The 26,360-nt window shown below is 40.7% G+C and overlaps 1 protein-coding gene across 5 annotated transcripts in view; it reads right to left on the reverse strand.

Annotated features, from left to right (window-relative positions):
- LOC136867306 (fibroblast growth factor 1) overlaps positions 1 to 26,360 on the reverse strand; it is a 312,684-nt gene that overhangs the window by 74,149 nt on the left and 212,175 nt on the right. The window lies entirely within an intron of this gene.

Raw genomic sequence — 26,360 nt, forward strand, 5'->3', positions numbered from 1 at the left:
CAATAGAAAACGGCTGAAGACAATTTAATGAAAATCGGTATGTAATGTCGGGTGATGAACCACTGCAATCTAGGCTACAAACTATTTTATTCACGTTGAGTGAAATGGTAGTTTAGGGGAAGGCCTGAAATATAATTCTCAAATAAATTATTTATGTTATTAGTGGTCGTATAAATACTACATAACTAACATTAGTTATGTCGTAAGTCAGTAGTAGTTATGTAAGAAGTTATTAAATTTCCGATCACTTATGTCTTATACATTGTCACCGTACCGCATATAATCAGAGATATTCATGAATTTGGATTTTTGTTACTAAGTCCATATCAGTGCCGAGTCACGAGAAAATGGGTAAACAGAATTTAGTGAAAATCGGTATGTAAAGTCTGAGCATAAGGAACTACAGTCTACGATATAAATAATTTTGTAGGACACCCTAATATCACAGAGTCGAAAGAAAACTAATGTGAAGGCCTGCAATATAGAAAGCTCATAAACTTTATCAACAATAACATTACAGTGACCATTGTTTGTTGTGATGTGCTTTTTGTCTTCTGTTTCCTCTCATCCCCGATAGATAGGATTACTGCAGCGTACCGAGGTTTTTAATTTGTTTGACGTCGCACCGACACAGGTAGGTCTTATGGCGACGATGGGATAGGAAATGAATAGTGGTGTGAAGGAAGCGGCCTTGGCTTTAAGGTACAGCCTGGTGTGACTGGTGTGAAAATGGGAAACCACGGAATACCATCTTCAGGGTTGCCGGCAGTGGGGTTCGAATCCACTATCTCCCGGATGCAAGCTCACAGCTGCGCCCCCCTAACCACACGGGCAACTCGCCTGGTCGTACCGACTGTAACAGCCTGCCTGTATATTGGCGGGAAGTAGCTGGGGAGTAAGATAACTTTCTTCTTTAGCATGCCATTCCTCTGGTTCATACATTTCCTGATATATCTGGTACGTAACACATTGGTTCATCATAGTATTTTTGCTATTCAATCCCTACACTGAGGCACTGATTGGAATGAGTAGTGTGCATATTCAACGGAATAATGACAGAGGAGTTTTCACGGCAGTCTGCGACCTGGTTATTCCAGCTCTGGAACTTTGGACTATTAGATCGGCACCGTAGTACTGTTCGTTGAAAGTGAGAAAGTGTGCGGTTTTTCATTTGATCGAGTATTTTATATCATAACATTGCTTTCAATCGCTACATTCCTACTGACGTTTTTGTAATGACCTATGTTGAATTCAGTTAGGAAAACCACCAAGTCAGTCTTTCTGAGAATTCCGTAGCCAAGCACGGGTACACCAGCTAGTTGTAGTGATAAAGTAGTTAAAACCTATTGACATTATTTAAATTGTGTGTGTGTTCCATTTAGTGCTATTTATATATTGGTGTTTAGTGCTTGTTGGTGGAAATTGGGAGTACCGTAGTGATATTTACTTGAATTTTATAACAAGTAATTCATTTGGTGTTCAGTAGATTACGTTTTCTAGGTGTACTTTGTTTCGAATTTAGGTTTAGGCAATACTTTAGGTAATAATATTAGCTTTTAAAACAATAATTTTAAATATCTGTAGGTTCGTTGGTATAATACTTACAAAGGCAGATTATCATAAGGAGTTGTAACTCATTGTAATTTCCGCCGCAACATTTCCGATACCGGTATTTCGTATAGATATCCGTTCAAAATATCACGAAGGTAATTATTTATTACATTAAATAACACGATACGCCTGTAAACTTCGATTTAAAGAGAAGTTAAAAAGAATACACGGTAATTTCACTGGATAATTACGATACTTAACAGTTTTTTGGATTGTTGACGATTCTTGCTACATGCACATGGTGTTTGTGTAAATAAATACAAAATCAGCTATTTCATTATTCCGATAATTTGTAGTCTTAGTTCCCTGCATACTTTGCACATTCCACCTTCGTTTATTCATCGAGTAAAAGTTTATAATCAAATTCCTATATCCCATTAATATTGCAGTCAAGCCCCCGCCGTGGTTTTGACAGAAATTATTGTAGACAACCTCTTATTTCTCAGCATTTAAGGCACTTTTATTCACCATCTCGCGTGGTAGAGAAAATAATAGTAATCCACCAGCGGTAAAAGTTCATATAACCACATTTCAGTTGAAAATTTTAGTGTAGATACAATAGATAGTGCCGTATCTTGCCTGTTATATTCGTGTGTTATCTTTCGCGTGTATCTATTAGAGCATAGTACTAATAATAACCTGTCTAAGCATTTAGCTTTGTCGGTAATCTTTGAGTACAGTAGTTCTTGCAAATTTCATTTCTGTTTGTGCTTAGTAGTGACATACGGTACCGGAAATGTAATTAGGATACGTCTGAACGTAGTTGAAAAATGATTGTAGTGTACTGTACAGTAGTATTTAGAATTAGATTTAGAATTTAGTGTGCTTATTTTATTATTGTAAAATATTTGTGTAGTACTGGTGTAGTAGGGGTATCCGTAGAAACTCTTACTAAAATTCTGTTGTTGTAATTAGGCTTAATTGCAGTTTGGAATTGTGTAGTTCCTGTGTATTCCTTTCGGTATTCAGTAATTAACGGCAGTTTTCATCCTGTTAGGGGTTGTAGGATAAAAATAGAGTACGACTAAGTAGTATTGTAGTGTAGTCGTATATTTATTATTTTATTGTCGTGTTATCTTTGAGTATTATCCCAGACAACATATCCCTCCGTTCATTTCTTTTTGCAAATAAGTTATTTTTCCATTTCTTTTCATTTTTTCCGTAAAGAATGGCTAAGGAGTGCAAGTGCACGAACTGTGGGTGTGGCGAGGCATTGAGGGTGGTGGTGGTGGTGGTGGTGGTGGTGGTGGTGATTATTGTTTTAAGAGGAAGTACAACTAGGCAACCATCCTCTATATAACACTAATCAGAGGGAAAAATAGAAGGGATCCGACACTTCGAAAAATGAAGATATCGGTCAAAGAAAGACAAGGGCCACGAAGGGCGTGAAAATGAAAGACTCCCTAACCCTCGCAAACCTAATAGCGTCGGGGTCGGAAAAGAACAAGAGTTGACCAAGTGTGGTCGGATAGGATAGATAAAAGTGAGGAGCCTGGCACAAGTAAGTGGAAGCAATGCTAGGACTCAGCTAAGGGCCCCGCGGTTGCCAACCCACGCTCCGAAGTTCATAGCCCCTGGGGCCCCTTTTAGTAGCCTCTTACGACAGGCAGGGGATACCGTGGGTGTTATTCTACCGCCCCCACCCACAGGGGGGAGGCATTGAGGGGTATGAGGCAGGAGTTGGAGAGTTTGAGGGAGATAATTAGGATTCTCACAGAAGACAGGAAGGAAGATAGGACTCCCTTAAACAATGTACAGGTTACAATAGGTGTGCAAGAGGGAGGGGAAGGAAAGGGGGGAGTTGTAGAAGATAGGTGGTCTAATGTTCTAAGGGGAAGGAGATTGCAGGCTAAGGGCTCTATTCAGGATCAGAATTCAGGACAGGTGTCTGTGCGAAATCGGTACGAGTCACTCCAGGTACAACAACAGAGGAAAGATGAGGGACAGGGAAATGTTCCCGAGATGTGTGGAAGTAGGAGGAAGGGAAAAGGTAGGAAAGGGAAATGTAGAGTACAGAATAGGAAAAGACAGGTGGAACAGGGTCATGGGAAGGAGAAAAGGGAGGAGGAAGTAGAAAGACATTCCAGGAATAATTTATGAACAAGGGGAGTGTGTATGTGAGGATCTTCAAAATGCAGAAGTATTCAGTCAGCAGTATGTAAAGATTGTTAGTTACAAGGATAATATCCAGATAGTGGAAGAGATAAATGCTAAAGAAGTATTAAAATTTACATATGATAACAATGACGTTTACAATAAGATACAAAAGTTGAAAACTAGAAAACAGCTGGAATTGATAAGATTTCTGGGGATATGCTAAAGACAATGGGTTGGGATATAGTACCATATCTGAAGTACTTATTTGATTATTGTTTCGTCGCAGGAGCTATACCAGATGAATGGGGAGTTACTATAGTAGCTCCTGTGTATAAAGGAAAGGGTGATAGACATAAAGCTGAAAATTACAGGCCAGTAAGTCTGACGTGCATTGTATGTAAGCTTTGGGAAGGCATTCTTTCTGATTATATTAGACATGTTTGCGAAATTAATAACTGGTTCGATAGAAGGCAGTTCGGTTTTAGGAAAGGTTATTCCACTGAAGCTCAACTTGTAGGATTCCAGCAAGATATAGCAGATATCTTGGATTCAGGAGGTCAAATGGACTGTATCGCGATTGACCTGTCTAAAGCATTTGATAGGGTGGATCATGGGAGACTACTGGCAAAAATGAGTGCAATTGGACTAGACGAAAGGGTAGCTGAATGGGTTGCTATATTTCTAGAAAATAGATCTCAGAGAATTAGAGTAGGCGAAGCTTTATCTGACCCTGTAATAATTAAGAGGGGAATTCCTCAAAGCAGAATTATTGGACCTTTATGTTTTCATATATATACTGTAAATTATACGAGTAAAGGAGTGGAATCAGAGGTAAGGCTTTTTGCGGATGATGTTATTCTGTATAGTGTAATAAATAAGTTACAAGATTGTGAACATTGATTGGCAGTTACGGAAGTATTAAGACAGAATTTCTACGGTAGAAAATTCGAAGGAAGTTAATGTGAGCGTATAGGCTAGGCACATCTCTGTTGATCCACTATTTAGATATTACATTCAGAAACTGGATAATACCCTCAGAAATAACAGTATTGGTATACTTACTATGTAAAATCTTGTGATATGTTACGTTATGATAAATGCTCGTAATTACAGCAATTTTCTGCCTCTCGATAGATGTTGGATACAAGGAGTTCCTGGTCAAATTTAGAGCAAGCTTTAATAGTATTATTACGAACTCAGTCTATCCAAACTATACATGATGGAATAGAGTCATGATGCTAGTTCTTTGTATTTAATCAATCAATCAATCAATCAATCAATCAATCAATCAATCAATCAATCAATCAATCAATCAATCAATCAATCAATCAATCAATCAATCAATCAATCAATCAATCAATCAATCAATCAATCAATCAATCAATCAATCAATCAATCAATCAATCAATCAATCAATCAATCCTGACCTACATTTAGGGCAGTCGCCTAGGTGGCAGATTCCCTATCTGTTGTTTTCCTAGCCTTTTCTTAAATGATTGCTAATAAATTGGAAATTTATTGAACATCTCCCTTGGTAAGTTATTCCAATCTCTAACTCCTCTTCCTATAAACGAATATTTGCCTCGGTTTGTCCTCTTGAATTCCAAATTTAACTTCATATTGTGATCTTTCCTACTTTTAAAGACACCACTCAAACTTATTCGCCTACTAATGTCATTAAACGCCATCTCTCCTCTGACAGCTCGGATCATACCACTTAGTCGAGCAACTCATCTCCTTTTTCTCAAGTCTTCCCAGCCCAAACTTTCCACCATTTTCGTAACGCTATTCTTCTGAACAAATCGAGCTGCTTTTCTTTGGATTATTTCCAGTTCTTGAATCAAGTAATCCTGGCGAGGTCCCCATACACTGGGAGCATACTCTATTTGGGGTCTTACAAAAAACGTATATGCCCTCACCTTTACGTCCTTACTACAACCCCTGATAGAGTCCTGAATACATGTAAGAAATTGTAGCAGCCCTTATCAGAAGCTCTGGCGGAAACTGTACCCTAAGCTGAAACTAATAATTCCAATATCATTCCAAAGCAAATGTTATTTTCTTAATTCTTACTATATCCACATTACTATCAGGAATAAAGGCATCCTCTAAAATATTCACTAGGATATAAATCCTACTGGAGGTGGAAAGGTGTTTGTAATTGTAAATTGACTCACCAAATTGCACAGCTTATCCCAGCTTTTATACAGGTCTCGGTTGCCACACACCTATTTCCTTAGAAAACACTTTCACATTCAAGGCCCTCGATACTTCGAAACAGGCATTCCTCGATTGATATCGTACCGTCATTTTGTACTTTCGTAATCTTCTGCTCAAATGTCAACCTCACCTGCTCGCGGTGAACTCTGCTTTAGACCGACGAGACTCCCGGGATAAGGAGCCCACTCTATCATGCCAACGGCTACTTTGGAAGGCGGGGGAGCAGATAGAGGTTTAGGGAACTCTATTTCCCTTGAGATGGGTAACTACCTCTAAAGGTGGATGAACCAATAATGGTCAACGGCATAGAAGAAGACCTCATCGGCGGACCAGGAGCATGAGTAACTAATGTAGCTCCAGCTGCTGGGAAGGCGGATGAAGGCTGCAGCAGTTCGGGACTTCCAGTCGTCGTAGTTGCTATGCCACTAGACAAAGTCTCTGTAACTGTCAAGGATGTGTGACTGTTGGTCTGCAACAACATTCCCACAATAATAGATGTCACGCATAGGCGTCTTCCGAAGAATTGTACCATTTCTTCATGCACGATTGCGATGGATGGAATTACAGCTGAGCTCTTCAAGGAAGGGAACACATCACTAGTTCATCACATACACAAGCTCATTGACAAGATATGGCGAACTAGAACCATACATGGTGATTTCTTTTTTGCTACCGGTATTCGCTTTAAGCAAGATAGGTCTTATGGCGACGATGGGATAGGAAAGGCCTAGGAATGGGAAGGAAGCGGCCGTGGCCTTAATAAGGTACAGTCCCAGCATTTACCTGGTGTGAAAATGGGAAACCACGGAAAACCATCTTCAGGGCTGCCGACAGTGGGGTTCGAACCCACTATCTCCCGATTACTGGATACTGGCCGCACTTAAGCGACTGCAGCTATCGAGATCGGTACCTGGTGATCTAAGGGATACCCTGATAGTAACCATATTTAAAAGGGTGATAGGTTGCAATGTGGCAACTATCGAGGGATATCGTTGCTTTCTGCTGCTGGAAAAATTCTCGCCAGAATACTGACCAACCGCTTGAAACCACTGGCCGAAACAGTGTTGCCTGAAACTCAATGTGGCTTAGACCCAATCGATGTACAACTGATATGATCTTCTCTGCCAGGCAATTGCAGGAAAAATCAAGAGAGCAAGGTCAGTCTCTATACATGGCGTTCATTGATATTGTTAAGGCCTTCGATTCTGTCAATCGAGAAACTCTTTGGAGGATCTTATCTATAATTGGTTGCCCTCCAAAATTCATACAGATTCTTCGATTACTGCATGATGATATGAATGGTGCAGTCCTTAACAGCAGTGGACCTGGAGTACCATTTAAGATCAAAACGGGTGTAAAACAGGGCTGGCTGTGTGATTGTCCCCACACTGTTTTCCATATACATTGGTGTCATACTTCATTCGGTCAAAGACAAAATTCCAAAGGGGGTATAAATTGTATACAGGACAGATGAAGGACTATTAAATCTTAGCAGACTGCGAGCAAACACTAAGGTATCTACTGCTTTTATTTTTGAACTTCAGTACGCTGATGATAATGTTATATTGGTAAACTTTGAAGATGATCTTCAGCATACCCTGAATGCATTTATCGAGGCATATAGGAGCATTGGTCTAGACATAAACACCAATACAACGCAAATTTGATAGCAACCTGCACCAACCTGTAACGCTGCTGCTCCTGCTATCATGGTTAATGGAATTAGCTTTAAAAATATTGAACACTTCCCCTATCTAGGCTGTCACATTTCAGCAAATGCAAACATTGACGCTGAAATTCAATATCGTTCCAAATGTGCCAGCGCAGCCTATGGTCGTATGTGAATTAGAGTGTTTGACAATCGTAATATCAGTACTCAAACTAAGCTCTACTCTATGGTTGTGAAACTTGGGTTACATGCAGAATGCACTTACTATGCCTGGAAAAATGCCATCAACGCTGCATTACAAGAATCCTAGGAATAAAGTGGCAAGGCAGACACACTAATACAACCAGCATTGGTCCTCTCATAATCAGACACCAGCTTTGATGGACGGGTCATGTAATTCGCATGCCTGAGTCACATCTCTGAAAACTAATCATGTACTGTCAGTTGAAATACAGACAGAAAAAACAGGGTGGGCAACAAAACGCTATAACGATGTTCTGAAGGCGAATCTAAAGAAATGTCAAACTGACCCTGAATATTTGGATGTTGTGGCATCCACTCGTCCAGAATGGCATCGCATCGTCCACCAAGGACATATATCCTTTGAACTACAACGGAGGAAACTCTTGGCCAACAAACGCAATGCTAGAAAAGAGCGTATGAATAGCAGAAGTATCAACCCTCAAGGACCGGTGGCTACCCAATACATCATGTGCCAACATTATGGAAGTGTCTGTGCTTCCAGAATTGGATTATACAGCCATCAATGAACTCATGTGATTTGAACTTAACCTTTGAAAGATAATCATACTCTTTAACGAGTGATAGCATAATAAAATACAATACTTTAATAAAAAGAAGAGTATCATCCTTCATTACTACGTTAAGTGGGACCAGGAGTTTATTCTGAGGTCATCAAAAGTAGATCTAATCTTGTTCGCATCACTTGACAAAATTCAACTGGTCTTCCTAGAATACTCACCACTTTCTGCTGGATAAAGATAATTTCTAAACACAAATCATAGTTCGATACGTTAAACTTTGACTTAATTATCACGGTGTATATTCCTTAGCTTTTCTCCATTAGAAGCTTTATATTAAGCGAATTTAAAAATTGAAGTAGGCTATCTGCAACGGTATACTTTAATCTACAACCTAGTACGCAGCACGAACGCTCATCATACCAGATTATTTCATAAACTGAACTTACTGACAGTCATCTAGCATTTGTTATAACGAGAAGTTTCTGTAAACAATTTAATGTTGCTGACGTTATGTTGGTTTTTATATTCAAGAAAATTGTTCATGTCCACCCCTGCCCCCCCCCCCCCGAAAACATCTTGCGGGCACCCATGCGAACGATCCATTTTGGGAAATGCTACAGCCGTTACAGCACAGAAATACACTCTGCTATGCAGAACTATTTACACCTCTAACACTACACAATATCACAATATGAATTACTCGTTCAAGGCTGTGTATGTACTTTGTATTTCAGTAATGCGGTTTAAATAGTACTTCTTTTCCTCTAGACACAATCTAAACAAACATAACCATGACGTACGAGCCACACATCATGTACGACCACCACGAATTCCACCATTTTTCCGCCTATCGATAAAAGCATTAACGTGAGGTATTGTAGTCGGTCTTGCTTTAGTTTTTTTCGAAATATTCGATGGTTGTGTACATTTTTCAAATCTTGGTAAAGTGGTTCGCAGCCAGAATAGATACAATTCCATGAAATACCGTCTAGAAAGTAATTAAGAGAGAAGTGGATGTCGGTTATACCTAGGCAAGGTCCTAATAAAGGTAGCAGATAAATACCTTCATATTACTCTCGTGTCCGTAGCCTTCAGTTTCGCAATACGGACTATAAGGAGAAAGCAAAATTAAATATTTTAAAGCCTGGCATCATACCAAGTATTTTCCCCTCAATATCCAAGTTATTTGCAGTTCTCGAAGGTTAAACCTCGTTAGGAAACTGCAACCTGTGCAACAGGCAGCGATTCGATCATCCGAGAAGACTACATTAATAAGGATAAACATTTTCGCATTATTTTAATAGTTTCAAATGGGCATGTGAGTCTACAATTCTCACCTTGTAATCAAAGAAGCAAACTCAGAGGCTTCTACTTCTTCCTCCAGGTGGCGGCAATGATTAATATCAGTAGTCAGTGTAATGGGCTATGTCAGTGAACTTCAGCATCGAAATGGATATCCTTAATGAAAGTTAAGGAAAATTAAAAAGATTCGATGTCAAATATTTAGACTTCGATGGAAGATGACAGACATGAGAAATGAACTGGAAACTTTGCAAGAGAAACTAGATAAAATTTCTGAATTTGACAAAATCACTGCTATTAAAAACGCTGTTAGTGAAATAAATCAAAAGGGCGCTTATTTGATTGATGAGTTAAATGATTTTGGAAATGGTTGGAGCTGAGTATTATGCTGCGTTTACACTAAGCGCAATTTTCTCGCGAAATCATTTCGCGAGGGAATTGAGCCTAGTGTAGACGCTCCCTCACCCCTGAGTAATTGCGGAGTGAGGGCCCTCACTGCGAGCCGGAGCTCAATCTGTTTTTGTCCGCGCATCAAACGGTTTCACTTATCGAATTTCGCTCAGTGTAAACGCGGTTCCCATGGTTGCGCGAGGGAATCAAGAACAGTGCTTGCAGCTCATCGAGATCTACAAAAATCGGGATTTTATGTGGAATCCGAAAAACAAAAGCTATTTCAATCGCAATAAAAGAGAAGATGCGTGGAAGGAAATTAGTTCTCAACTAAACTTTTCTATTTCTACAGTGAAAGGGAAGATGAAGCGTTACTGGGATCATATCGAAGCGAAAGACCGAAAGAAAATAAGAGCAGAGTCACTGGATCAGGTAATGAATTTCTGTTGGTTTATAATGCAAAATTGTGTCATTTCATTACTTTTTTGAACCTACCGGTACCTATTTTGAAGCATTCTTGGGTCATTGTGAAGAACTTACACTGACCGGCACGAAAAACGCAACACTTCAATTTCTTACAAAAAGTGAAATTTATTTCAACTTTATGACACTTTTATGATACTAATCTACTATAAGATGATAAAATATTGTAGCGGCTGGAGGGACAAAACAAGTTTCCATGTTGGCTGCAAAACCAGAACTGAAGCTTTCAGGCTTGTCGAAGCTTGGCTTAGCCTACAAGGAATACAAGGCCTGCCCAATAGCCACTCATAGCTGTCCGACCTCTGGATGGTATATTTGCCGCTAGAGGCGCTACAATTTAACCTCACTTGAACAGCTCGGTTGGCGATATTTCTACACGTTGTATGCTTACTGGTGACGTCGTATTGTTAAAATACATCAATTAAATTATCGTTTTGTAAACAAGGCTCTAGAAATAAAGTTCCTGGAACTAGTTTCCATGAATTCTCTTGCCAAGAGCCAACCAGGGAATTATGGATTAAAGCAATAAGCAGACAACGTATGGTACAGTAAATACGCAGACCATGTGACGGAAAAAATTAGGTTACTTATTATTATTGCTCCTGTTCTGATGATAATAATTCCCTTATTCTGTTGTGTAGGTGGTACCAAGAATAAGTTATGGAACCCTAGTGACCGCTCCGTCGTGTGCAGTAATCACCTTATGGAATATGACTACAACCCTGAACTAAAGCGAAAGCGGTTAAAGCCTGATGCGGTGCCCAGCGTCTTTAGTGATTACCCGCCAAGCAAGAAAATAAAATTCTCAGTGCCAAGAAGATGTATTGTAAAATCAATTATACCCAGAACGTCTCCCAATGCTGGTACTTTTCCGAATAATTCTCGTGCTCTTGATGACCCCTTCACCCACCCGACTAGTATCTCAAGTGGTAGTGATTTCGCCAAGAAAGATGTGTCTACACACACAAAGTTACATGTGCGTCATATATACTCGCGGAATGGGACATTACAAACACTGGGTAGGTCACTTCGAGGTGCAAGGCAGAAGATATCTGCACTGAGGCGTTACCAACAGCAACTCAAAATACAAGTCAGTAGGCTAGAGAAAAAAATGGTCGATTATAATCTAGACGCAGTTGAGGCTTCGAGTGCTGAAGGAAATTTAAAAGCAAAGTTTCTACAAGAACAGCTTAAATTATTTGTACAAAGAAAGCCCAGGTGAAATGATATAACTGTCAGGTATTGCATTATCTGGCACAGTAAGTCCCCGGCAGGTTACACTAACTACGCTAATGGCATGACAGATGAATATCGCCGAGAATATTTCTTGAGAAGGAAAACAATTTATGAGAAGAAAATATCAACGAAAATGGTTAAAGTCGTTCCTTTCCATTGAAAATCTACGGTGCGGTAGTAAAAATATCTAGTGCAGACCTTAAGTTATATCCTTTTAAATGCCAGACATTAATTTCGACAGTTATGTGTGTTATCTGAAATGAAAATCCACAGCTGAATTGAACTCCTAGGGGTAAAAGGTGAACATTTATTATTTTCTACTTCATTCTGCTCAGTAACGTATATGAAATGAAATGAAATATAATGTCGTATGGCTTTTAGTGCCGGGATATCCCAGGACGGGTTCGGCTCGCCAGGTGCAGGTCTTTCTATTTGACTCCCGTAGGCGACCTGCGCGTCGTGATGAGGGTGAAATGATGAAGACAACACATACACCCAGCCCCCGTGCCGTAGGAATTAACTAATTAAGGTTAAAATCCCCGACCCGGCCGGGAATCGAACCCGGGATCCTCTGAAGCGAAGGCCAGTACGCTGACCGTTCAGCCAACGAGTCGGTAGTAACGTATATAATATACAGGAAGTATAGTGTAGAGGTAAATTTTTGCTGGTTTCAATTCCCGTTAGCAATGCTAGTGAGTGCTGATGTGAGGTGGTACACTAGCGCTGCAGTGGTCAAGACGCGCACTGCCAGGCGGACACTGTTTCTGAAGAGAGCACTGTGAGTGAGCAGGCTTTATATTCCTTGTAGGCTAAGGTCGAAGGCGGCTCTCCACTCGCGCGCGCTATTTTTCGCTCTGAATTGCGCTCTGTTTTGGGTAGTGCGAAATTTCATTCGAAGCGAGTAAGTTGCGCCCGAGCGTCTTTCGCGAGGGATTTTCGCTAGTGTAAACGCAGCTTTAGGTATTGCGTGGCGTAGATACCAGTGTCTTTTAAAGCATACGATCCCCTTCGCGCAGCACATGAGATAGGTACATAGGAAATATGGAATCTTATATTGGCATACTCCGTTTAATAAAGAGTAGGCTTAAAACCGAAGCTGAAAACCTCCAACCAATGGAGAAGCTTGTCTCTGTTGTGGCTTACGAAATAGCTCTTAGAGAAATGCTAAAATATGAGAGAGCTAGTGATAAATTTTATGGAGTGGTCAATGCAGGGAGAAGGGCGGGGGGGGGGGGGGGTAGAAGATCAGTGTATAGGTAAATTCCCCACATTAGCCAATAAGTTAGGTACTCTCTTTTGTCGGAAACGGTCTGTCAGAAAAGTTCCCTATTGCTGCTGCCTTTTGTTTAGTAAAGAACTTACAAGGTCCGAGCCTTACACCTTATTTAAGGAGGTGATTAAAGCTATGGAGGATAGTGGATTCCTTGTGATAACTACTATGACGGACAGTCATAAAACAAACATCTTCATTAGACATTAAGGACAGTCTCAAATATCCAATCTCAAATATCAATCGAAAAACAGAAACTCAAGTCCTAGTTTGCAGGTACTTGGTTCATGTTGTTCAATAGAGGATGGAGTGTGACATTTGCGTTAGCAACATCTTACTGCTTAGAACTTCACACCACTTATGGAACTTATTTATTCACGAAGCACAAGATACAGCTACACTGAGCAAATTTCACTTGCACTGCCAACAGACTAATTAACAAATGTATACTTTCATGATAAAATATAACATAAAAAAAAGATAAGATCAGGTACTCAACTTACTCATAACAACTGTCCGAATCGAAAACCATGAGAATGTCCATGTTCATAGCCAAGTCGTCGTGAATCAAGATTGCGGTACAACCTCTTCACAATCAACTTATCCTTAGGAGACTTTACTCTGGTCTACCCCTCCCAAATATACTTTTACTTGATGCTATATCAAGCTCTTGTCTCTTATTAATATTGTTAAGGAGAGTTGGGAGGCGGATTAGGAAGTACCGGTATTGAGTGCTGAGTGTGGGGAATGTGAAGAAGGTCTTTGGTTCTGGTGGAGCGGGAAGGAACACGGAGAGAGAAGAGTGAGACAAGATGTTCCGAGCGGTAATGCCCATTTAAGGTCCCGTGGAGGAAATTCAGAAAAGCTACCTGTCACCTGATATGCAGCGGTGACACATTTATTGCCCTAAATACCTGCTGCGTAGATAGATTTCTGAGCTTGGGGTTTCTGTTCCTAAGAATTGCAGCAGAGAAGGATACTGCTCTGTCTAACTGCTTAATATTGGAGGGGGCGGTTGTCCAGACTGGAGAGCAGTAGCTCAAGAGAGGTTGAATGATCGTGAGGAAGAAGTGACGAAGAGCAGTGGGATCAGAAATTTCTGTGAAGCGGTAGAGAATGCCTAGTAATTTTTTAGCCTCGGTTGTATATGTTTCTATGTGGTTCTTAAATAGTAATAGTAAGTCTCGCTGTTGCGTAACTACAGTGATGGGTTTATCGAGTAGGTAATATGATGTCGGTAGAGGAGATTTACTAGTGTTATGGTCATATGGCTGCATTTTTGTGGATTGGGGATAAGTTTCCAAGTACGGCACCAGTTCGCGAGGGCGTTAAGTGAGGACTGTAGCAGAGGTGCATCTGCTCGATTCGTGATATCCCTAAATACACAGTTCAAAAAAAGTAGGGGAACATGTTTTTGAACGTATAGCACTGTGTTATTGGTGCATGAATGTGTGCGAAAAGGTGAGTTTTTTCGTACAATGAGTAAACGTGTCTGGTCACTTCCGTTCGTACACGAGATATTTTGTATAGAACTGTGAAATGATTTAATCATGTTAGGCTTATAGATATTTCAAAATTGATTTTAAGGTATACTTGTTTCTTTCCGTTTGTGCAAGGTATATTTTTTGTAGAACTGAAACTTCAGATTCTTTTGCCAATCTCGGCAAGGTGGGTCGCTGCCAGAAAAGATACGACTCCATGAAATACCGTCAGGAAGCAAATGAAGAGAAAAGCGGCTGACGGCTTTATCTAGGCAAGGACCTAATAAAGGAAGTAATTGGATATCCTCAGATTACTCTCGCATCTGTGCCTTATTTCAAAAGGTGATGGAGCTTCCGTAGCTCAGGCGGCAGCGCGCCGGCCTCTCAGCGCTGGGTTCCGTGGTTCAAATCCCAGTCATTCCATGTGAGACTTGTGCTGGACAAAGCGGAAGCGGAACAGGTTTTTCTCCGGGTACTCCAGTTTTCCCTGTCATATTTTATTCCAGCAACACTCCTGAATATCATTTCATTTCATTTCATTTCATTTCACTTCATTTCATTTCATCTGTCATTCATTAATCATTGCCCCAGAGGAGCGCGACAGGCTTCGGCAGCCGGCACAATTCCTATCCTCGCCGCTAGATGGGGCTGCGGATTTTTTCAGAAGGTGATTAAAGCCGTGTAGGATAGTGGATTTCTTGTGATAAGATTGTGACGGACAATCACAAAACAAATGTCTTCATGTTTAGACATCTTGGACAACCTCAAATATCCAGACGATAATATCCCAATCAAATTAGAAACAGAAAATCAAATCCTAATTTGCGGGTACCGCTACTTGGTTCGTGGTTTTGAGGAGAGGATGAAGTGTGACATTTGGGTCAGCAACATCTCACTGCCTAGAGCTTCGACACCGCTAAATGGAACTAATTATGCATCAGGACAGAGGAGGAGTTCGATAACCAAAACCTTGTTTTGTTGCTTTGGTGAAGTATCTGCAGGAGTTCGTTTAAGCTGTTGTGCCCTATTGTCGAAGTCCTTCAAACGTACAAGAGTAATACGAGGACTTGCGACGTCTTCCCTTTCAGAATGTGTGTTGTTGCAGTGTGAGGTCAAAGAACATCGGCAAACTGTTAGTGATATTATCCTAACCAAATTCGTAAGACCTCTATTAAGTATTAACTATTAACTGATATTGCGTTGGCAAGAACACAAAAAGTACGGTACCACTCCAAGCCTTCGTCCAAGAAATCTTTAAATTGTGCATGAAGAGGCCAACTGCGACTTCATACAGGTAATATTGCCGATATTTAATATTGCTAATGTGAATGTATGACCATACTGCATAGTGTTTTGTAGGCTGTCGTCATTAGAATAAGTTTGGAACATTGTGCATCTATGCCTGCCATCTAGCGGAGAAATTTTGTCGCAGCCTAGTCGCAAAAAACCTCGCATAGAGCAGGCAGTATAGGAGGATCGAGACGGCGGTGAGCGGGATACTTTAGACCACCGCCGTCTCAATCCTATGTACTGCCTGCTCTGTGCTATGCGGTTAACATGCTGCCCAGCGTGAGCTCTTGGTGTCACGAGCTTCCTCTAGGGGCGCCAGCTAACGAACCCAGTTTAGCTCCGTACCCACGTTGTTGTGTTCCAGTGCGGTTGCGTCGGGTATTTATGTGCGTGTCTTTGGTTGTACAATGATGAATTGTTGTGTTCCTTTCTGTATACCTTATTAAAGAATCCAAATTCTTCAGATGGGAGGTTTCATGAAATCCCCCGAACTGAAGAACTTAGGGGAAATTGACTTTACGCTGTATCAACCAAGGGTAGTCAATGGATTCCATCCGATTATTCTCGTGTTAGTATTCTGCATTTTAGAGATGGAGATAAGACTAAAAGAAAAATATATTGAAGTCAGAGAGTGTGCCTAGTCTGTTTTCGAATTATCCCAATACCTTCAAACCAGAACAATAGCTCCACGAAAGACCAGACAGTGACAAGATATTTCCTCGGAATAAATCTATGAAGAAACAAGCTCTTCAACCACAGCAAATACATTGGATGGGGAGTACGAAATTCTTGTGAACAATAATGTCTCAATCCAAGTCAATAATCCAACGAGTAAGAATTACAGCAGTCATCAGAAAATCTTACATTAGAGGCTCCGATCGAGAATTCTGATACTGCGTTGAAAGCTGGTGACTAACCATAATGAACTGCAAAGACTACGGAGGAAATTCGTAGACAACCCAGAAGAAACTGATCATCTGAATAATGTAAAAGAAGCAGCTAAATATAATGAACAAAAGGCCGTTTATCTTTTAGATCAAATCCATAATTTTCGAAAGACAAAACAGCGCAGTCAGAACAAACCACACGGTACTGTAAACAAAAGGCCGTTTATCTTACAGATCAAAGCCATAATTTTCGCAAGACAAAAACAGTGCTGTCAGAACGAATCACACGGCACTATGTGCCGTGGAGAATAGTATCCCAAAGTTTAAACATTTTGGAGAGGGAAAAATGAGAACCTGTGTGACTAAACCATGTGATCCCAGTCGTACACTTCTTTTCATTATTACTATTTGATAAAAAAGGTGAGATCCCACTTACCAAATAGAGAAATGACAGCAATGGCGTCATCACCTCCTAATATGTGAAAGAAGGCTGTCGCCTCCAGAGGGACTCGACATTCAAGCCTGTTCGGAATTACGAAAAACCTCATCGAGCAGGGGAATTTTTCCCCAGCGGTTACTGCTGCTATTCGCTTCATAAACGAAAACCATGCCAATTTATAAACAATTTTAGACTTTTCAGGCGAGGAATCGACGGTGCACTTCATGGAATCAGTTTACAAATTTTTCACATTCCACGACGTCACTGACCGAACTCAGCACATTCGGCAAAACAATCCAGATTGTGTGCATTTCTATTCACCAGCAAGTAAAATACTACAATAGTTGAATGATGATTTCATCGAGTACGTTAAAATAATTCAGCTGGAATTAAAACGTGCAAAACTGAAGTGTTTGTCTAAAGAGACGGCAGATGCTGTCTCGCTAACTGTGAAATCTGTAATTGAATGTGTGTCTTATTTGTTACAAAATGGGTTCTTTTATGTTCTCACTAGATGATTTTCTGAAGACGCAGTAGAAGCTCTATTTAGTGCAGTGAGTTTGAATGGTGGATATAATGACATGAAGGACGCACGCACTGCAATGTACCGTATACTATAGAACATACCCTGAAATCTGGTCATGAACGAAGTTCAGCAAAATAGTGATAGAAAACTTTGAGCGTCCACTGCTAGTAAATAACAATAAGAAAAGGACTGTAAAGGTGCTCCGTTACTCGTGTCGAGAAAATTCGGAAATTTATATGTACCATGCAGCAGTGGGATGATCCTAATATATTTACTGTAAATGGTAAAATATTATATATTTTACGTTTTTATATTATAAGCCAAGCTCAAATGTGAAATGTTAGTTTCTCTATGTGCATTATCTTCCAATTAGAAACATTAACAAGATTATTTTTCATTTTGTATTGGTGTTACAGACGAACTCCCATTTAACCAACATGTGCTTTGGGTGCGGTAAGTGCTGCCATCTGCAATGTTGCTGTAAACGCAATTCTCGCGGCCCAGAGCAGAAATAATGTGGGTGTTCACGTGCTCCTGTGATGTTATACACGAGACGCTACTGACGAAGGAGTGAGATTATATGGCGCAAACCCATCGTCTCCCGATTGCAAGCTTACGGCTACACAATATGCTGGTACGGGGATAAAATTTATGCCTCAAGAAATAGGAAACTGGATACAATTTGATTGGATTTCCTGCAACTTGCGGTACGAATAGTTAAGACGACTTTATGGTATAAAATTTACCTTTCAGGTGTAATTACTTATGTGTTATCATTGGCCAATATGCACGCGATTCACAATAAGTGAACACCGATAAAAGAACCACATGCAAGTACTATCAAATATACAGCTGTAAGAAGAAAAGGAATTGACATTTTAGTGTCATCTATTTCCAAATTAACATGTTCGAAACGATCAGAAATGCTCAATATAATAAAAAATTAGATGGTTTAGTGCGACATTAAGACACACCGTGAGTTGAGCACCTTCCTCGCTGATGCCACATGTTTGCCGTTGAATCTAGTGGTATTTTCAATGTGAATGAAAATATCAATCTTACGAAAAAAGAAATCGATGGGATGATTATCAACTGTTCCGCACGATTACTCTCCACCTGACGAATCCAATAGGAGGTATCTTTTCTTTCTTGTTTCACGGGATATTTTCGTAAGGTTGACTCTTTTCTAATTTGTGAAGTAAGCAAGATAAGCACCAAAGTTCCTACATCAATAGCCTACTCACGGAAATCAGTGCGGTTCTCAGAGTGGTGCTTATTTCCATCTTTACTTCCTTTATTATTCACGGAAAGAAATATGATACAAGTGGGGCATTTCTTAATTCAACTGCATCCTGCTCCGCACTGCATAACTCGCAGATTAAAAAAGCAAGAAGAAACGTTCCCCGATTAGTAAGAAACTTTGGATGTGAAATAAACACCTCAAGGCTGCCCCGGCGAATCCCATCCAGGTAGACATATCAGCAGATCGGGATGTCGATGGCCATTAATCTGGCAGCTGAAGACATACCGCTACCATTTGGTTGTGATATCAACAGTTACGTAAAGCCACAAGCTTAATTTCGACCATTAATGTCCATCACGTCTCAGAAGTCAATTTTAGGAGCAATTCCTTAAATATGTGATTCAAAATTTTCTGAATAAATTTATAATGTCAGTACTCCTTAGCACTACACAAAATAATAATAAGTGATTTAAATTAACTCCTTTCAGTGGAACTTGTCAGTTTAAAAATATCTTTCGAAGGATATTTTCGGGAAATACGCTATTCTTTTTATCAGTCTGATTACCTTATTAATTTTTTTATTTTCAGAACTCATGATTAAGAAAAGATAATATTTCCTTGGAAATATGTTAGTATGAACTAGGCCTACTATCTAGTATACATACTGAGCCATCTGGTGACAAACAAGGGTACAATCTTATCAATAGAGCAATGTGGTGAAACCATTGGTGAAACTGAATTCAAACAGACCCTACGCCACTATTCGAACTTTAATAATAGAACTGCGCACGAAGGTGCATTTAAACTGATGTTTGACACTAATACTGTATCTTAGTTCACATTTCACTATACTCTGGCAGGGAGATCTTTTTTTTTTTGGCATAATGTTATGTGATATCTTTTACAAACAGAATGGTACAAGCTGCACACGCAAGTTTCGTCCATGACCGTTCATGAAAGTGAGTCTTCATGCGTATCTTGTGGTGGTAACCGCCCCGTGCACTTATTCTCATTGGTATTGGATCCCTTCCGTGCTCTATCATTGCGCCCGTAAAGTAGAATTCTTCCCACATTTTCTTTTCTTTTTCTTTTCTATTTCCTCCTTTAGCTTCCTGGTCATCTCGATTGATTTTAGTTTGCAATGTACCCTTACGTCGTCTATAAGGACTATCGCCCATAGACAAGCCTTGAAGGTGAGAACCTGGATAGGCCGTATGTTTTAGTGCAGATTTCATCATCGTATTGTAGGATCTAAAGTATGCCAGGTATGGTATTTCAACTTAGAGAATAGTGTTTTAAGTTACCGTACGTATCATTGTTGTGTTCGTTGGACAGGTCTCTTGTAGTCAGATGAGGTCTAGTCCGTAGGTTAAGACTGATAGGATCTTTGCATTGAACAGGGTCATTGCTGTTTGTAGGGACAAATGTGATGCCTAAAACCTGAACGTGCTTACTCTTTCCAATGGGTTTTTTCTTGAAGTAGAGGATATCATACTCAGCGAGTTTTCCCCCTTTTCGGAAGATAATTTTGTTTAGTTTTTTCTTCTTTTACTGTGAAGCTGTTTTCATTTGTCTATGGTGCAAACGCGATGAGGACGAGCTGGATGACCTGTATGCTGGTAGATGCAAGGATCATGCCCTCAGCATACATACATAGTGAAGTTGACTTCGTTACCAGTTTTCTTGCCTTGATGCAGCTACCCTGAAGAGAAGGGGGCTGATGGGATCTTGTAGTACCCCGTTTGTCTGCATCAGGTCCACCGTTGCTGATATGGAGTCATTAATCGAGTACTTATTGTGAGTCAGGATGTCCTTTACTATCTAGGTCAACGGATGTTCTTCTCCCATGAGATGTTCCAGTTTTAATACTTAAGTTTTTCTGTCGATCATGTTGAATGTTTTTGCATAGTCGATGTAGACAGAGTGTAGTTTACCTTGTGGCATTCGTAGGGCATCTCCAGTGCCATCCATAAGGTTTTAACTGTATGGAGAGTGCTTCTGTCTCTCAGGAAACCAAATTGATCCTCCGGGATCATATGGTCGATTTCTTTTCTTTGTGATAAGTCCCGTCGGCACTTTAAACATGTTTTCTAGCGCGTTGCCTGTGTACGAGTCGGGATCTGGTATGTCCCCTTTTCTCTTGTACAGTACTTTTATTTTGGACTTTATCCAGCTTTCTGGAACTGACTTCAGTTCTTTGCATTTGTTTATCAGGTTTCTCCATATATCTCTTAAGATATCTGGTGTTTGATTTGTGTGTTCGTTGAACACCCCTTCTGGTTCGGCAGCTTTCCTATTCTTGAGTGTTGAGATTGATTTCTTCACTTCTTCTTTGGTGAAGTAAGATTGTTCTGTGTTTTTTATGTATATATTTGATATCAAGTACGCGTGATGTTTATCATACTTGTTAAGAATGGCACTGAAATGGTCAGTCTGGGTATCAAGCCTCTTTTCCCTGTAACCTTTTGTTTTGGTCACCTGAATGGTGCAAAAGGAGTCTTTTAATGCTTTCACGGCCATTTTTCTCATTCAGCTTCTGTGTACGAATCTTTTCTACTCTTAATAGTGTTCTTACATTTTTTTCCTTTGCGTACAGTTTGCTATGATGGCCCTGCTTGTGTTTATGTCTCGCCACTCTTAAAGCCAGCAGTGTTTCTCCGTCTTTCCAGGTAGCATTCTGCATCAGTCCATGGTTTCGCGATGTGGGGTAGCTCTTTCAATAAACTCTTTCATTTTCTCCGCTGCTCCTTGTAGGCTGTTATTGTTAATACTGTACTTCTTGTATATGTTTCATGTTTTTATGGAGAGAGAGAGACAAGGTTATTTAAAAAAAAGACATTTCTTTGAATTGTTTTGCTTTGGGGATTGCAGTTCCTGGGTTGTTTCGAACTCTGTTTCCAGCGGACGGTATTTTTTGAGTAGTGAGCCCGTATGGAAGTAGCTCACTTCATGTCTTCTTATAAGAAATTGAGGCCTCATATAGAAAAAGGGATCGATTGTACTGTTGCTATTGTAGACAAAGTTTTACCTTTTGAGTCATTCCAAACAATCCCATAACAATACAGCACTGTCCTGCCAAGCGATCGCTGCTCAGCTCGAAGACCTGCAGATTACGAGGTGATGCATGGTCGGTGCGACGAATCCTCACGGCCGTTATTATTGGTTTTCTAGACCGGGGTAGCCATCTCACCAACAGATAGCTCTTTTGGGTCATTCGCGAGATTGAATCCTTCTTCTCTCATCAGAGTGAGCAGATCTTCGTCTTTCTGGTTCTTAACGTCAATACTACAGTTGAAATCTCCCGCTGGAATTGTGGGTTAATATGAATAAGGGTGGTCATGATTACATTTATGACTTCTTTGGTATGAGTCTGTGGGGATATGTACATCCCTGTTAGGGTTAAGTTGTCCATGTTAAGTTGTCGTCTTTATATGTGTTACTGATTTTTCCTACACGTGGATTTAGAACGAGACACCACCTACTGGTCTTCCAGTCTTTCCCTGTTTTGCCATTAAATGCTCCCAGTAAAAACCTGGTATATTGATGTGTTCCGTGAGAAACGTTTGGTGAGTATGTCATGACTTTCCAATGCCTTGTCAAGTAGTAAATTCAACAGTGGTCAGAGGCCTTCAACACGTATCCTGCCCTAGAACACCGAAAAGACGACATCTTTTGATTATCAAGTCCTTCCGTTATATCTTTGTGCCGTAGGCTTTTTCCACATCTGAGAAGGGGATTCCTGCTTTAAATGCTTCATGGTAGCCTCTCGTCTTCAGTTCCTGACATTCTACTATGTCTATGATGCCTTGCTTCTGAAGATGTCGTTCTAACTTCTCTTTTGTAGTGGATTCGTGCAGTTTTTCTATATATAACCACGCTCGCTTTGTCGCAGCTTGCATTTCTGCCTTACTTTCACGCATTGATCCTGTGACGGATGTTGTATTTCTCGCTGTGTTCTGATTCTTTCTGACCGATACCGCGTACGTTAGTTCGTTGGCGCAGTCACTTTCCTCATTATTTAGCTGTTATTGATTTCCTCTGTCAGTTTCTTCCTGGAGCTCGTCTCGTTCAATGTTCTCCTCTATCCTTTGCTCTGTGAATGACATGTTTTCTTCATGGTCCACTATATGGAAGTTTATAGAGTCGCTATTGTCACCTCAGCTTGTGGTTTCCATTTTTGTTTTTAATCGAAGGAGCTTACGGAGATGTTTGATGGGTGTCGCTTGTCTTGGGGACTGCTTTTTTCCTCGCTTTTCGGTGACCCTTTTATAACGACTTATTTTTGTTCGTTGCCTTCATTGCGTTGCTTTGCCCTTGTATTTCGGCGCATTTCAGTTTGGTGCCATCTTTCGCATAGGCCATCGCATGCGACTTTTCATTCTCAAATTGGTCAGATGTTTTGGTCGTCCTTACTCAAAGCATGTTGGGTGATTGAGTCTGGTATGATGAACAGGAGGCCGAGATGGGCTCGAAAATTGCGCCCACTGCTGACTAACTCTCGCCTGTTTGGAGAGCTCTGTCTTTTCTATCTTTCTGGTCTTTACCCCAGGGGCTCTGAACTTTGGAGCGTGGATTGGCGACCACGGGGTCCTCAGCTGAGTCCTGACATTGCTTCGACTTACTTGTGCCAGGCTTCTCACTTTCATCTATCCTATCCGACCTCCCTTGGTCAACTCTTGTTCTTTTCCGACCCCGACGCTATTAGGTTTGCGAGGGCTAGGGAGTCTTTCATTTTCACGCCCTTCGTGGCCCTTGTCTTTCTTTGGCCGATACCTTCATTTTTCGAAGTGTCGGACCCCTTCCATATTTTCCCTCTGATTAGTGTTATATAGAGGATGGTTGCCTAGTTGTACTTCCTCTCAAAACAATAATCACCACCACCTTTCTGGTCTTTGATTGATGTTCTTTGATATATTGGAAGTATGGCGGTTTCTCTTCACGGGTTTGTATCTTTATTGAGGAAATCAACACACCATAAACTATAAACACTTCTTGAAATTATTTATTATTCCGAATAAGTTTGCCTAAATTACTTCGTTTTCAAGTTATCACTCACTAAATCACACAGCCCTCTGGTCATCATGATCGTTAAGGCGTCGAGTCCATAATGGTCTGGAACCGTGGTTAGTATTAAAATTTGGGGATGAAATAAAATACTTGGTAGGAAGTATTTTTCAAGGGCGCTCCGAAGAACTCAACCACCTATGGGCCCATATAGGTTTTAATCCGGCACTGACCACAACCGACTTGAATAATATATATCTATTTCTCTCCCTAACCAAGAGCAGCATCTACATAGCTTGGGCTATACAACATCAGTGGTAGCTGTTACTACACCAGCCCACGTGCCTCCTTCATCACTGGCTACAACACGTCACTATAGCCTGCTTAACTCAATCGGACAATCACCGCTCTTCCTCTTGTTTATTTCAAAAATAAAATGTAATGCTGCATAACCGTACACTATTTATACAAATAGTTCTATTGAAAATGATATGATTTTTCCTGCTATCATTCTTCTTGCGAGAAAGGCATTGTAATAATAATCATAAAAAGAAAGGAATGGTGCAGTTTTCAAGTGAAATGCGTTTCATCAACGATCTTCCTTTGAAAATGTAATGGTACATATGTTAGTGACTTAATATTATTTGTTATCCCGTTGTCTTAGTTACCCTTACTAATAATAATTATATACACTGCCTGACAAAAACAAAATGGAAGCGTCCAGAAAGGGAGGAGGAACTGAAATGAAAGTTCATGTATTGAGAGGGGATGTGATGTTATTTTAGTGATGACAAAATCGAGTCAAATTTACAAAGAACTTGGCAGTACGAGCCCACTTATCAATATGACGTTGCACACTCTCCTGGATGTATGCATTGATTCCGTTGGAAAGGCTCTCATAAAGCCGTTGTGTACTCTCCGGATGCAAGCTGGCCCACAAGTGTTGTTACTGGTCCGTGATATACTGGATACTGCCATTGAGACGGGGTTTAAGTCCGAGCTGGTCCCACACATGTTCATCGGGAACAGATCCGAGGATCTTGCTTGTCACGGGAGTACCTCAACATCACGCAGACAGTTCATAGAGACACGTGCCGTGTGTGGACGATCATTGTCCTGTTGAAAAATGAATTTGGCACCACGATACTGTCGCATGAGAGGTACACATGGGGACGAAAGATATCCGTGACGTACTGTTGCGTCGTCAGAGTTCCCTTAATCAATACCAGCTGTGACTTGAAGTCGTACCCGAAGGCTCCCCACACAATGACGCCAGGAGTAGCACCGTTGTGCCTCTCCAAAATATTGGACGAAATAAACCTCTCCCTAGGTCGCCGTCCATACTCACACACGAGGGTCATCCGGGGTAGTGCAGAATCGCTGAACTCAATGCGGCGCCATTCACCAACAGTCGATGATTCCCGATCAAGGCACCACTCCAAACGCAGCCGTTTGTGTGGTGGTGTTAACGACAGTCTAGGCATGGAACGGTAATTCCCTAGTCCGACTGCTTCTAGTCTTCGATCAATGGTGCGGGATGACACATAATGTTGCAGGGAGTCCATTACTTGTTCTCGGTTGGCAGGCGCAGATGTGAAGGGTTTATGATGTGCTTGGTGAACAATACGGTGATCCTTCCTTTTGCTGGTCAGACGTGGTGACGACGAGTATGCCTGTCCTCACCTTACCATGCAGGACAACATCGGGCCATTGTCACATCAGACTGCCCCAAAAATCTGGTGATTGCACGATTCGACCAGCCGGCCAAATGGTGACCCACGATGAGGCCCGTTTCAAACTCTGCCAGGGACTGATAGCGCTGTTTCACATGAATACGCGGCATCTCCGTGTCCTTCACAGTGATAACTCAATATCTGACCTTTTTAATGCGGGGAGGCTCCCGAAGCCGCACTCTCCGCGTGGGGATCAGCTCAAATCTACTTCGCCTCCGACATACTATTAGTTATAAGCCTACATGTAAAACCTGACTCAATATCTGACGCTGTTCACGTCCCTCATATACCCTACCAGGCCTGGTAACAACACTAAGCCCGAGTATATTTGGTTTTTAATCATGGTGACGGAGATTCTGGGTATTTGGTCTTGATAGAAGATACTCTTAGATGTTTGCTGCTGATTCCCTTGTCATTTGGATTCAGGATTTCATGGTGTGAAGCGCCATTTGTTGTATTTAATTACCTATTGATTTAATTATCCAGAATCTGATCAATATCGTCGCTGAAGGATTTTTTCTTGAACAAGATATTCCTTTTAGTCCGTTAATTTGTTGCAAATTAATTTCATTCTTTATTTAATTAAATTTCATACCCTTATTTAATCAAAATCATTACCTTTCATTTACCTCCTAATACACAAAAATGCATTCATATATGAAGAAGGAATATTCCCTTCCCTTCTCCACGGAACATAGTTCATTTCCCACAGAAT

This window comes from Anabrus simplex, chromosome 3 (genome assembly GCF_040414725.1).
Source record: "Anabrus simplex isolate iqAnaSimp1 chromosome 3, ASM4041472v1, whole genome shotgun sequence".
Classification (NCBI taxonomy): domain Eukaryota; kingdom Metazoa; phylum Arthropoda; class Insecta; order Orthoptera; family Tettigoniidae; genus Anabrus; species Anabrus simplex.